Source organism: Pseudonaja textilis, chromosome 5, assembly GCF_049901715.1.
Source record: "Pseudonaja textilis isolate UNSWEBS1 chromosome 5, rPseTex1.2, whole genome shotgun sequence".
Classification (NCBI taxonomy): domain Eukaryota; kingdom Metazoa; phylum Chordata; class Lepidosauria; order Squamata; family Elapidae; genus Pseudonaja; species Pseudonaja textilis.
This window is the reverse complement of record NC_141994.1, coordinates 42,092,661-42,107,792: the sequence shown is the minus strand read 5'-3', so window position 1 is coordinate 42,107,792 and position 15,132 is coordinate 42,092,661. Positions and strand designations below refer to the sequence as shown.

Sequence of the window (15,132 nt, the reverse complement as noted above, 5' to 3'; positions counted from 1 at the left end):
GCAAAGCACCTGCCCTTAAAATATGCAAATGTTCATCTGAAGGTTTATCCATGCATGCACACTCTAGGAATAAGGTGAAAGTGAATCAGCCATTGTTCCCCCCCCTTTCTCATGCCCCTCTTACAAAATAGCCATGGGTGGGGGAGGCATTTCCACAATATTTAGTTGCCCTTATTTCAGGCATTGATAATTCCTGCACGGTGGGTCTGGCCTTTTACAACATTCAGTCCTTCTTAAAGTCTCAAACTTATAAAATAAGTGATAAAAGATAAAATGTAACACAGAGAATGTTTGCTTAAAAGGATAGAAATACTTATTTATCTAGGGTCTGCCAGATCTATATCTCTCTCAGTTGACTTAAGATAAATTATAGAACCTGATCCCTGGATCTTTCAGCAATAATTTAATATTCTCCATTTAATATTAGCTCATTATAAATAGTAATTTTTGCAGGAGTTATAACAATCAAACAAAAACAACCTGTCAGACTATCACATCTACTGAGCCACACATGAATCCTGGATCTCGTGAAACAAACACCTGGATTAGTGTACACCTTTTTCCTTCTAACTTCTCACTCAGTTTTGGCCGTCTGTACATATGGAGGGTTACCATAGCAACTAGCTCCTGTAAGCCCTTTGGGATACAAATAAAACAAATGGTTTAAAAGATGTTATCACCATTCTCCCTAACTATGAAAAGATAATCCTTTATTTTAAAGGTTTGATCTAACAATACCTGACAATCTTATTATACAGTAGGAATTGTAAAGCCTAACTTGACCTAGAGTTTGTTAGAAATACTTACTTATCTAGTGTCCGCCAGATCTATATCTCTCTCAGTTGACTTAAGATAAATTAAAGAACCTGATCCCTGGATCTTTCAGCAATAATTTAATATTCTCCATTTAATATTAGCTCATTATAAATAGTAGTACTTTTTGCAGGAGTTATAACAATCAAACAAAAACAACTTGTCAGACTATCACATCTACTGAGCCACACATGAATCCTGATCCCGTGAAACAAACACCTGGATTAGTGTACACCTTTTTCCTTCTAACTTCTCACTCAGTTTTGGCCGTCTGTACATATGGAGGGTTACCATAGCAACTAGCTCCTGTAAGCCCTTTGGGATACAAATAAAACAAATGGTCTAAAAGATATTATCACCATTCTCCCTAACTATGAAAAGATAATCCTTTATTTTAAAGGTTTGATCTAACAGTGCCTGACAATCTTATTATACAGTAGGAATTGTAAAGCCTAACTTGACTTAGAGTTTGTTAAATATGAAACACCACTAAGTGTAACCATTGTTGATGGAAAGATAATTGTTAATGTTATACACTTTAATAATTTATTGTGACTTGAAGTGGAACTGAAGACTTTTACAAATAATTTAAAAAATAACTTCATCCTTAAGAATTGGTTTTTTGTTATCCATTTCATATTAAGAATCAATCCGTTAAAAGATAATATGTAAGAATAATGATATATTTTCCTTCTATATTATGATGTTTTATTAAAGTTCCTCACCAATATTGTTCATGTTATTCCAAATTACATTCAGTTGAAAGCCAGTTTAGATAATACCACGAAAGTGTTCCTACAAAAAAAGAGGAAATTATCAAAGATATGAAACAGATCTCTAGTAAGTATTCTAGTTCTCACCACTGAGACTGAGCATTTCAAATACAAATCTTTTCAAACATCTGATTACATGCTATTTTCCAAAAGACTTATTTGTACACATTTATATTTTGCATATATATTTCTCTAAAATTTGGACTTCCACATAATAAATAGTTTGAAAATAATTGTTATTCAGGCGTGATGTCTCAATATAGTTTTTTCTGTACAGCATATGTAACTGTGTTTATTTAAAATCAATATTGCCATTCTTACTTATGATAAAAAGAGACTATTTCATGAATTCCATCTAACTTTACTTAAAGTTTCATGAAGGCAACAGAAAAGTGAGAAATGTTTGCAAATGAGTTTAAAGAGAACCAGGCACCTGAACGAGGATTAAAATTCTATAATGAGATCTTACATACATTTTTTTTCAAAATAAGACCACCAAGTGCAGTAAGGATTATTCCCTAGTAAGAATGTGAAGGATTAATCAATTGGTTTCCTTTAAAAATGAACAATTGCATGGTGGCAATTGGAAGCTCAACATACACCCTATGCTGGGCAAAACTGTGGAGAGGAAATTTTGCCCGTAATGAACACATTTATCTTCTCCTTCTCTTAAAAAGTAAAGACAGAGGTCTATCTTTATATAACTGTGCCTGCAATGTGGAAATTTTATTCTCAGCATCTTCTGGAATATGTGCTGGATAAGGCAACTAAGCTTGGCTTTCTTTCAGCCTGGATAATTTGTAGGGGTTAAACAGACTTTTAGCATTCTGTCCTTCATAATTATCTGATCTCTGCATCTAAGCTGGGTGCTCATTATGGTACCTTGTTATTTTCAGATAGTCCTTAATAGGCTATTAAACTTCTTCAATGACTTTGAGCTGATCGAGCATGGGTTGGCAACCTGAGGCACTTGTTGTCCACAAGTGCCAAAAAATAGTAATTTCCCCTGCCATTTTGAAATGAGTCACACAAAAAATATAAAATACATGTGAGGTATTACTGGCCAAAAAAATGTCCCCTTTCCTCCAAAAATAGGGTGGGAAGAAAAACGTTCATTTTTTCCATTTCCATACACATACACATGGAAAGAATTATTTACATTATACCCCTATCCTCCCCAAATTTAAAACTCACTCAAAGATTTTCCACCTGTGCCCTAAAAAGAAGAAACACCTTTCCTTACAGAACATAAAAGCAACTGACACAACTACCAGTACTATCAACATTTCTAGACTATGGCAGAGGGATAAGTATTTGCTTGGTTCATTAAGCTGTTCTAACTATATTAGTATTATAGTTACAAATATCAGCCATACTAAATGTTCTGATCATCAGCCTATTCATATCACATCAGGTATGTTCTTCGGGAATTTTCATCAGCCAAACAAAAAGTCACTGTGGAGTATAATCTGACTTTTGGAATTGAAATATATAGATACTAGTCAGGGAAAATTTCAATCTGTCTCAACATTTGATCTTTGATCTCAAGGTTACAATACTTAAGAGGGCCATTTTCAAAGGGCAAATGGAATTCATTCCAGCATGCAGTTATATTTGTTAGGGTTTCCACAAAGATTACAGGTTACAATTTAATACCAAAAAAACATAAGTCTTCTATTTCAGCTATTAATTATTATGTATTTGGTGCTTTACTGCCAGTTCCCATAATCTATAGTGTTACCATGTCCATGTTACCGTGTGCTGTTCTTCCTTGTGATTCAGCCCATTCTCATTTTCAAGCCATTGTGTTCATGTAATGAAGGAAGATTTTCAGTCTCCACTCATATTCATACTCTAATATGTCTATTTAGTATATTCTATATACTAAAGTATTTCACCATACTTTAAATTGTAAATTATAGGTCTAAATTATAGCTTTGATATGAATTGATCATTGCTTTTATAGAAAACATCTTCACTTTTTTCGGTCCAGAAAAATAGGGTTTATTATTTGGAGGTTTTTTTGTACTATAGCTAATTTTAGCAAATTTTGATTGACTGTGTTATCTGGCCAGTTGTAGTAGAAAAGCAGCACAACTGGTAATAGCAAGTTGTCAATTCACAAAGTTATAGTGACCTCTAGAGCACATATGACTTCTATGGGGTTGAAAATTAGCAAGTTTGTGATAGCTTCAGTGCTGTAGCACTGCCATGCTACTCCTCATAAATATTTCCATTGGTACTAAGGTTTAGTTAAGGTTATCATTTAGATTCTTTGAAGTTTGCTGTTAAAATGAGTAAGACGTGTAATACTGGGTTGAGTTTTTATGGATAATCCTGATCTTAACTTTGGGATTTCTCTAATAGTGAACATTAGAGTTTGGTTTGTTAAAAAAAAACTTGTTTAAGACTTTACAACAAAAAGAGTAAACAAATCTTGCAAATGCAAAAAAAATGCTGAAAAATAAAAATATAAAGCTAAATTATATATAATTGCAAACATAGAAAATAATATATTTTTAAACAACTGATAAAACCTTGACTATGTGTAATCTTACAACCCAATTATTTCACTTCACTAAAGAAGATTCATTTCAAATACTGAGTAAAAATATTTTATATACCTTTGACACACGTTTTTCAGTAAAATTTTCATAACATTCCAAAGGTAATCTGAAGTTTTTCATCAATAAATTCCAAAATTTTGAAATATAGTTTAGCAACACACTAATACATTTAAACTTGATTTTTAGAACTTCGTTTATCATATTAAGAATATTTAACCAAAGGACATGATAATATATCTTCAAATATATATGTTGTATTGCCAGTCATTTTTGAATATTTAATGGGGAGTCCAATAAATCTTGAGTAATTTTGCTCCAATTTTCTATTCCAATTTTCTTCTAAATTAGCAATATTTATTATAGTAAAATTGTTTAAATGTCAATAAAACTGAGGATTTTTTAAAGTTTTTTTTTTTTTCTCTAATATGAGGCCACTGTATAAGGTATAAAATGGGAACTTTGCAAATGGAATATTAAGTGTTTTCAGGCAGATTACATGTTTCTGATTGCATTCTATTGTAGCTTTAAATATTCTTGGTGTCAACTAAAAAGATACTCCTTTGGTCTTTTTAATTGTCAGAAAATGGGAGTGGGGGAAAACAAGGCATTCCTTAAATGCCTAGATAATCACCCTGGTAGCCCAAAGTTGTCGGAGCATAAGAAGGTTATTGGAAGGCATGATGGATAACCCTTGGAGATGGAAGTGTCCCATTGGAGAAGTCACATCCATGGGGTGGGGGAAAGACCAGGGTCAAGGATAAATGTATGATGTGATTTAGTATCAGCTGCATCCAGCTTACGCCAACATGGCCACTCCTAATAAATCAATTTTCTTTTCTCTGAGATGCGGCTGCTTTTGATTTGAGTGAGGTTGGATTTGTTGGAGCCCTGACACTTGGGCCATCTTTTATATAAATTGATAATTGCTTACTTGGGTTATTAGACTTGGGTTAACAAATTAATGCCAGGAGAAGTATTAGGTGTAGTATGTGTATGTGTTAGGAAAAATCTTAGATCTTAGTTATCATTGAGGTTTAGTTATAGGTGAACCTTTGCATTGAAAAAGAGGTCTTTTAAGTTATCACTAACAAAAAAAAACACCCATTCTCTAATTCTTAGATTCATATGAATTTAACCAGATTATTTAATGAAACAAAAATATAACCTGAATTCCATCTAAAATGCAAAGTATAACCTACCACTGAACAAAACATCACATAATATAAATCCAATTCTACCACCAACCATAAAACCATGCTCTAATAATTACACTGTAATGAATTTTAACAATACTCCCAGTGAAATGGAACCTGTTCAAAATCTGTAATCTCAAGATATATTATACAATAAGGTAAACTCTAGGAAAGAATATCAATGGAAACATGAATTTATTATTACCAATGTCCATAGAATCATAATATAATGCTTCTCTTAACATTAATTTTAATCAGAGTCTTCCGTAAAATAAAACTCTAACTCCTAGAAAAACTCTTTTCCTATCTTCAGAGAAAATTCTATTGCAAAATTTAAAGCAGAACAAAATATCAACCATAACCTAAATCTGCTACTAATGCTAGCCATAAAATAATACTCTAAAATTGTGCCATTAACTTAACAATAGAACCCAACTGAAAATATATCCAATTTCTTAAGAATATGGATAGAAGAAATTATCAAATGCAGACTGGAGTGGAAACCGGAACTGTTCCTCCTGGGAATGATTAAAGGGAAATACCCTCACAAAGTGAGATATCTGATCATCCACTTATTAACAGCCGGCACAATTTTTTTAGTGCAATATTGGAAAAGGCCTGATGTACCACAATACACATTATTATTCAAAAAAGCTACGAATGTGCCAAAATGGAGAGGCTCATGCTCAAATTAAATGGGAGGGAAGAGTCAGAGTAATATTTGGTTTGGATAAGTGGTACAGCTGGGTAGGGTGCAAGAAAAATGGTATACAGGATAAATGAAACCAGGACACATACTATAGTTGTATATATTGAATGTATAATAATAACAATTTCTTGTCTATTATATAAATATTATGAAGGCTCCATTTGATTAACCAATACAGTTATAATCCAATAGTAATAGCAGAATAATATATTCTTTATTAATTAATAGGTAATTGATAAGGGATAAGGAATACTTGCCAATGATTACTTACTACTGTTTACTATGAGCTATCAATCTTAATATCAAATGCAATAGAAAGAAATATGTTTATTGTTCTATTTATATTATTTTTATTTTTACATATTTGTATGTTTGTTCACGTTTTAATCTTTTGTAAATAAAGTCTATTTTAATACTCAAAAAAATATCCAAATTCTAACCTCACTACAGGTAATCCTCGACTTACAACACTTCACTTTGTGACTGTTTGAAGTTACAACGGCACTGAAAAAAGGGACTTCTCACCGTTTTTCACGCTTATGACCATTGACAACTGATTCGTATTTATGATGGTTGCAGTGTCCAGGTGTCACATGATTCCCTTTTGTGACCTTCTGACAAGAAAAGTCAATGGGAAAGCCAGACTCACTTAACAACCATATTACTAACTTAACAAAAACTGCAGTAATTCACTCAACAATTGTGGCAAAAAAGATCGTAAAATGCGGCAAAACACATTTAACAAATTTCTCCCTTAGCAACATAAATTTTGAGCTCCACTGTGGTTGTAAGTCGAGGACTACATGTATATGTTCAAAACAGATTACAGGTTAAAAACAACACAGAAAAATAGAAATATATTTATTTATTTTGTCATGTTTATGTAGTGTATATTCGAGATGATGACCCTTTGAGAGCTGTATGCAACAAAATTTCATTTTAATGTATGCCGATTAGTGTACATTCATAGTGACAATAAAGTTATTCTAAGTCTAAGTTTAAGATCTGTTGAACTAAATCTAAACCTATCAATAACCATACAATAGCACATTTAACTTTGCCTGACATTGATTTTAACAAAAAACGAAATTTATTGATTAATTAAAGCATACAATTAATTCCAGTTTATCTTCAATGAATATTATATGATAATATTTAACACTGGAAAAATAGCAACATGAAACATAAATTGAAATCTACCACTTTCCTGAAGTAGAGCCTAAATAATTAATTTTAATCAGAGTCTTGAGTGAAATGGAACCCTGTCCTAATTTCATTGTACTGCCAGTGCAAAATATAGTGCAATTTTTAGCCCAATGCCAACTGTAACAGAAGTCTAAGACTGCCAGTAATCTATTTGCACCATAATCTTGATACACATTTTAACCATTTAATCTTCAGTGCAATGGGACCTTAACCCAAACATCATCCTATCTCCAGTGGAAATTGAATAAAACTTAGCTTAAAACAAAATATCAACTCTGAGTTAAATGCAAAGGTATAAATGCTTATATCATCCTAAAATATTTATTCTTTTTAAAAAAATTAAATTAAAATAAATAATTTTTATTTTTATTTAAAAAGTCTTAAATAAAATGAAATCCAAACAATGAATTTACTTCTATTAAAAGAATGTTCAAATGAAAAATGTATCCCAGACCAAAATATGAACAATATAAATAAATATAAGGCTGCCATTAACCACAACTTGCTCCAAAACACTTATTTTCTTTTCAATTTCTATGAATGTTTTGAATGAAATGATGCTACTAATCCTAACAATTATTGTAGCCAGATCCAACCCTGACTTCATATCATCTTCAATTCAATTATAATGTGAAATTTACCATAGTATAAAATGTCAATCAAATATATAACACTGTTATTCACATAATAGCACCCAATAAAACTGATTCTAACATTGATTTTATCAGTTTTCAGAGAAGGGGAATACTATTTCTAATGCACTTTGTAAAACGTACAACTAAACATATCAACCAAAATATAAATCAAACTCTTCCACATCTAAGAGTACATCTAACAGTAACATTTCACACTCATCCTTATCTTGACATTAATTTTAACCAGTCTGCAATGATAAAAACTCTTGACTCTAAATTCATCCTATTTCCAATGATATAAAATATAATCTGAAATGTAAATGTAAGGATAAAACTAATCATAAAATCTCACCATTAAAATCCATTTGACCAGAATCTTCAAAGAAAAGAGTAGTAACTTGTTTATGAAGATATTTTATTCTGGTGTGTTTTTTATGTTATAATTTGCATTGGAAAGAAGATTAAGGTAGGTTAACACCATGTTTCACTGAAGAGTGGATTAAAATCAATTTCAGGATCAGTATTAGAGAGCAATTTTATGTTTAGTCATACTTTTAAATTTATGTTTCAGTTGATGTTATAACTTTCATTTTATACTATTATTTTGATTGGATTTAGGATTGAGTTAGTGTGATAGTGCAATGGAGATGACCTTGGGGAAAATATTAAAAAGTCAGGACAAAAATAAAAATAGCAAAAGTGTGCATTGGTGTTTCATGAATTTACATTAGTGATCCCAAACTCTAAACCTAACTTTACTTATCTCCAATGAGTATGAGCATGAGAAAACAAAATATCAGCCAAAGTGCAGCTCTAAAAGTATCACCAACTATAAAATAATATCCTTAACTTTAACATTGCTATGAACTAGAATTTTCAACAGAATAGAACCATAATTCTAACTTGAACCTTTCTACTGAAAATTAGAATCAAAAACATATGCCCAAACCAAATACTAATAGAAACATATATTAAAGACTATAATAAAACTAACCATAAAAGCCTTTCTTAGTATTAATCTTGGCATTGTCTTCAATGAAATTAACCATTATCCTAAACATTATATTCCCTACATTCTAATGTATAGTATGAAATTTATAGAACAAAATATCAACTGGAGCATAAATGCAAAAGTACCAACAGCCATAAGAAGCATCTTGTCAATCTTTTGAGATTGATAAATTTATGAAACAGTCTGTACAACTATCTTATGCTAAGAGAATCTTGTAGATGAAATTATGTTTTCACTTCCTTCCCTCTTATATCCAATAAAGTAGGGAGGACCTAATGTAAATTCATGAAAAATCAATATTTAAGGCATGATTGTATTGCTTGTGGTGATGCACTTAGATATACATTTTAGTTGTGCAAAATGTATTCCAAAACAAAATATGTGCAAGAGTTTCATTTTGTTGTAGTGAATATCTATGTCAAGCCCATGAATATTATTGCATAGTACAGTGTTACAGTTGCTTTTTTTTTCCTATGTAAATTTTATACTATAATACAAAGTTTATGGGATATAGATATACAGTAATAGATATATAAACTAATAGATATACTGGAATTAGCCTTGGTTAGGAAGTGGTTAGGAAGCTATTACTAATACTATTATTACTGCAATCTACAACTCCTACACTGTAAAAACATATGGACTAGTTCACTCGACCATGGTAAAGCAATAGACGCAATTTCCATAGATTTCTGCAAAGTCTTTGATTCAGTGGTACATGACAAACTACTGTTAAAACAAAACTCTTATGGCATTTCTGGATCCCTTCATAAGTGGATTAATGTGTTCCTATCAAACAGGCAACAAATAGTGAAAATAGGGAGCGCTATATCAAATCCTGCTCCCATTAACAGCATTCTAGGATCCACACTCTTTATATTCTACATAAATGACCTTTGTGATCACCTTATAAGCAACTGAATCCTCTTTACTAATGACATAAAACTATTCAACACCACTGACAATGCTACTGTTCTTCAAAGCGACCTTGATTATGTGTCTGAATGGCCAAACAATTGACAACTCCAAATCTCAACCAACAAATGATCTGTAATGCACATTGGTAAAGAAAAATCAGTACACTAAATACAAGCTAGGTGGGTATGACCTTGTTGACAACCCTCACTCTGTCAAGGACCTTGGAGTATTCATATCAAATGACCTAAGCACCAGACCTCATTGTAACAGCATTGCCAAAAAGGCATTAAGAATTGTAAAACTAATATTACAAAGCTTCTCCTCCGGTAGTATTGAATTGCTAACTAGAGCATACAAAACCTTTGCTAGACCAACATTTGAATACAGCTCATCAGTCTGGAATCCGCACTGTAAATTGGAGATTAATACAATTGAATGAATCCAGAAGTATTTCACGAGAAGAGTACAAAACTCTTCTGCTCACAACAGAATACCCTACATCACCAAGCTTGAAATTTTGGGCTTGGACAAACTAGAACTATGCCACCTATGGTTGAACTTTAGTGTAGTACACAAAATTATCTGCTACAATGTCCTACCAGTCAATGTCTACTTCAGCTTCAACGACAACAATACAAGAGCACACAACAGATACAAACTCAATATAAACTGCTCCAAACTTGATTGAAGAAAGTACGACTTCAGCAACAGAGTGGTCAATGCCTGGAATGCACTACCTGACTCTGTTGTTACATACCCTAACCCCCACTCCTTTAACCTTAAACTATCCACTACTGACCTCACCCCATTCCTAAGAGGTCTGTAAGGGGTGTGCATAAGTGCACAATCATGCCTACTGTCCCTGTCCTATTGTCCCCATTTATTTGTACCTATCTCCTGTATTCTTACTCATGTTTATACTTATAGCTATTATCTTGTAAGTAATTGACAAAACAAATGAATAAAAATAAAATAAATCTGATTTCAGACTATTACTAAAGTGAAGGAGACTGTTCTGAGAGACTTCCTCTTTGCTGATGACTGTGCCCAGTATGCTGGTTCAGAATCAGAAATACCAGCCAGCATCAATTCCCTATGGCTTGGACTCACCATCAATTTTCAAAAGATCCAGGTCATGCATCAGTCTTTTTGTTCTACACAGTATACAAAACCCATAATCACAGGCAAAAGGCAGAAAGGAGGTGGACCAGTTCAATTACCTTGGCAACATTCTCTCCCAAGTAGCAACCATTGATACCGAAGTCAACTGCAGAATACTAGAGACAAGTTTGCTTTGATAGACTGAGTGGAAATGTCAAGGAATTAGTGCAGCATCAGAATTGAAGGTCAACAAAGCCATAATACTCACTACCTTTCTGTATGCCTATGAAACATGAACTTTGTAATGAATAGAACGTATGACAGTTTAACTATTTCCATATGACTTGTCTCCGCAGAATATTAGACATCAGATGTCTAAATAAAGTACCAAACATTGAAGTTCTCTCTATAGCAAGTTTACAGCAATCTACATTCTGCTAATGAGAGCACAGATCTATTCATCAGGTCACATCATCCATAAGCCAGATGAGCACATACCCAAACAGCTCCTTTTTGAGGAAATCTATGCTGGAAAATGACTGCATGGAAGGCAGAAGAAATATGTCAAAGATACATTAAACATCTCCCTAAAGTTGCTTAACCTAGACACAACATAGGAAGGGTGTCAAAGTCAGGTGCCAAAGCTTAGGTAGAGTGCATGAGGGTGTGAGGGAGATGCTGCAAGAATTTGCAAGGGTCCACATGTAGTGCAGGAGGTACAACAAGGCTATGAGTAAGTGCATGAAGATATGTGAGTGGCTGGTATAGAATACATAGACATTGGGGAAGGGTGCAAGTTTGGGAAGATTTATCCCAGCGATTTGCAATCTTTCCTGTTAGTTTCCCCATTCACTTTTTGCATGTTTAATGTAGTGACAATATTAGGTTTTATTGATATGGTTATTGTTAATCTTATATTTATTTTATATTTCAGATTCCTTACTTTAATTATGATAATATTTTATTCACATAAATCAGGGTAAGGATTCAGGTACCTTAAGATCGCTAGTTGCCAAGTGTCCAGGTAACGATCATACAACCATGGGGGTGCTGGGTGGCCAAATTCTAAGCACCAGTCATGATCACCATTCATGTACCATTGTAACTTTGAACGATCATTGAACAAATGGTCATAAGACAAGAGCTACTGGTAGGTGGTGGTTAGTCTTAATCTGTTAACTTTATATATGCACTTTAGTAACCTTTGCGAGTTTTAGGATTGGGGTTTATTTGTCAGGGTAATGATGATTTAACAGTGGACCAGCTGCTGTAAGGTTGTAATGCTGTAATATTGTAATGATAATGCAATGGTAGCAATGAGTCAGCAGGATTATTTGACTGCTACCACTTTAAGAGGCTGTATTATAAGTGAGACCCTGTGAAGGCATATGTGCTTCCCTGGTGTAGTTGATTACTGATTGCTGATTTTTCGAGACCTGTATCAAAGTACTTTTATGTATATATGTTTTGGTAGGGATAAAACCACTATATGTAAATACAAACCTGTGTGCTATATTTGCTCCTGGGTTGTCTCACCTAGTCACACTGTGTATACTCTGACATTATTAAAGTTAAATTTAGAGTTAGTATGAGGCATTTTTATGATTCTGGTCTTGACACTAAAATGAAATTTGGATTGGAATTTCATTTAACTTAGCTTCTTTTTTAATTGAATTTTCTTGCAGATGTTAGAATTATAGTTAATATTTGTCCTGAGATATAATTGAGGCATGGGTTCCTATAGTGAAGTACACAGAGGAAGTACACAAATTTTCATCCATGATGAATGAGTAATGTTGCCAAGCTGCCATGCTATCTCTGCTGCTTCATTCTAATCTTCTTCCTTGCCACGTTCCATTTGTGCTTTTTGCTATACTTTGTTCTCTACCCTTTGTCCTCTCAAATGAGCAACCATTTCGTTGTACAATGGCTTTTTCCAAGCATGAATAGTGTCAAGGAACTTAAATGACCAGATATTGTGTCATCAAATCTTTAGAACACTGTAGAAAATCAAGCTTAGAATGTCTTGCCTATTTTTAATTTAATAGCCTTTGTAGTGCTGATAATATTGCTAAGTAATTGATAATATAGATCAAGGGTGTCAAACTCGCAGCCAGCAGGCCAGATGCATCCTGTGCTGGCCCAGGCCCCACCCAGTTTAGCGAAGTGGAAAAAAAATGTTCTGATATGGTGGTAAGATACAACTTACCATTTTAGCCTTTTAAACTGATTTGGAACTTTGAATGTTGTTTTAGCCTGATTATTGTAATTATTGCTATTTCAATTTTGTTGTTTTTTTAGTAGTTGCAGAGAAAATTAACAAGGTACTTCAGCTAAAGAAAACAACTGCAGTTTATCCTAAATTAAAATCAGATTAAAATTCCACCAAAACTTTAATCTAATGAAAGTAACCTTGAAAACTCCGAATAAACAGCAGGTGAAGAACAGATAGTAGATCTATTTCATAGATATGGAAATACACTAAAATCACTCTTAATAAAGAATTTTAAAATAAGGAAAGCTATTAGGCTTTTCAAATCTTTGCTAGGAAAGAATTTACAATGTGTACAAACCACATCTCTTCAAATCAATAAGAGAAGCAAATGCATCCAAATTAATGCTCCTGCTTTGGAAGCTGCTTCTACTTGTCCCATTATCATTATTACTGTCTAGCCACTCAGTTTCATTTCCTTAGGAATTTTTGAGGTATAAATCAATAGTATATGTTGTAATTTACATACATGATAAAATGTGAAAACATTCTGTTTATAAGTTAGATGCATCATTATTTCTCTCCGTTCATGAGTCTGTCATCATCTCATATGAAAGTAAATTAACATTTTTCATATTTTACTTTACAGTATAGTTAATTATATTACTTTTGGACATGCAAACATTAAAATGAAACATTTCTGTCTAAGTAGTGCCATTTTTTAAAAAAACATCCTTTATACAATTTTGAACATAATACATAATTCTAGTTGCATTCCAATGAAAATGCAAAATATTGGGGAAATGTTCTCCTTTCTAACAACACCTGATATCATTCTGTAAAGATTCCTTACCACCAGAAGCTAATGACCTGAGAAAGCATGCATTTAGAATAGCCAACATATACATCCCAAAATGGGAGAGACCTCAAAGTGGGAGAGACCTCAAAGCATTAAATATCTAATGAGAATATTGTACCACTAACAGTGTAACTAAAACTGAAATATTTTGTAACATAATATGAATGCATGAGTCACTGGAGAAGGATCTGATAGATGAAAAAAGTGAAAGCAACAGAAAAACAGGCAAACAAAATGACTGCATTCTCACTGATTAGATGACGAGTTTCAAACTTGCGGCCTGTGGGCCAGATGTGTCACACGCTGGCTACACCCATGCACAGTTTAGCAAAGGGGAGAAAGCTGCAATATGTCACATGACGACACTGTAACAACGCAAGTTTGACACCTCTGGATTAGACAGACATAAATTAAAATGTATTAACAAGAAAATTTCTCTGAATCTGGATCATTGGATTCCTTTCACAGTTTGATATTATAGTAAAAGAGCTTCTCCAAACATGTATTTTCAGAAAATTGCAATTAAAAATATAATATAAAAATATAATTAACTGTAATACAATTAAATAGTTTTGTCTGCTTTCTGGAAAGAGGCTCCCCTAGAGCAGGGCTGTCAAACTCACGGCCCACAGGCCAAATGCATCACATGCTGGCCACATCCCCACCCGGTTTAGCAAGGGGGAAATAGTCCAGATACGTCACGTGACTCTGCCATGACGACAGGAGTTCGACATCCCTGCCCTAAAGATTCACATTCTAAACAGCATTTTTAATGCCTTCAAGCCAGTACTGGTACCTGGCAACTACTCCGAAAAATCCTTGAAGTTTTCTTAGCAAGATTTTTTTTCTGAAAGTGGTTTGCCATTGCCTTCTTTTATGAGAGAGAATGAATGACCCAAAGTCAACTACCTGGCTTTATGCCTATAGTGGGACTACAAATTCAATTATTCAATTTCTAGACTGGTATATCACCCAAATACCCCACTAATCAAATTCAACTCTAAACAGTACTGGATCTTTTTAATATGGGATGGGAGTCTATCAAACAATACAGGTTTGTAGGCTATGCTGGGACACATACTAAAAGAAGGAAATAGCAAACAATTTTCATACAGTTGTCAGGAAGATTGTAAA

At 33.1% G+C, this 15,132-nt stretch overlaps 1 long non-coding RNA gene across 1 annotated transcript in view; it reads right to left on the bottom strand.

Annotated features, from left to right (window-relative positions):
• The window catches only part of LOC148125612 (uncharacterized), a 146,516-nt gene that overhangs the window by 89,859 nt on the left and 41,525 nt on the right, over positions 1-15,132 (bottom strand). The window contains exon 2 of the long non-coding RNA XR_015743858.1: positions 1,539-1,608. This is a non-coding gene — a long non-coding RNA (uncharacterized LOC148125612). The remainder of the gene's footprint in view (positions 1-1,538; positions 1,609-15,132) is intronic.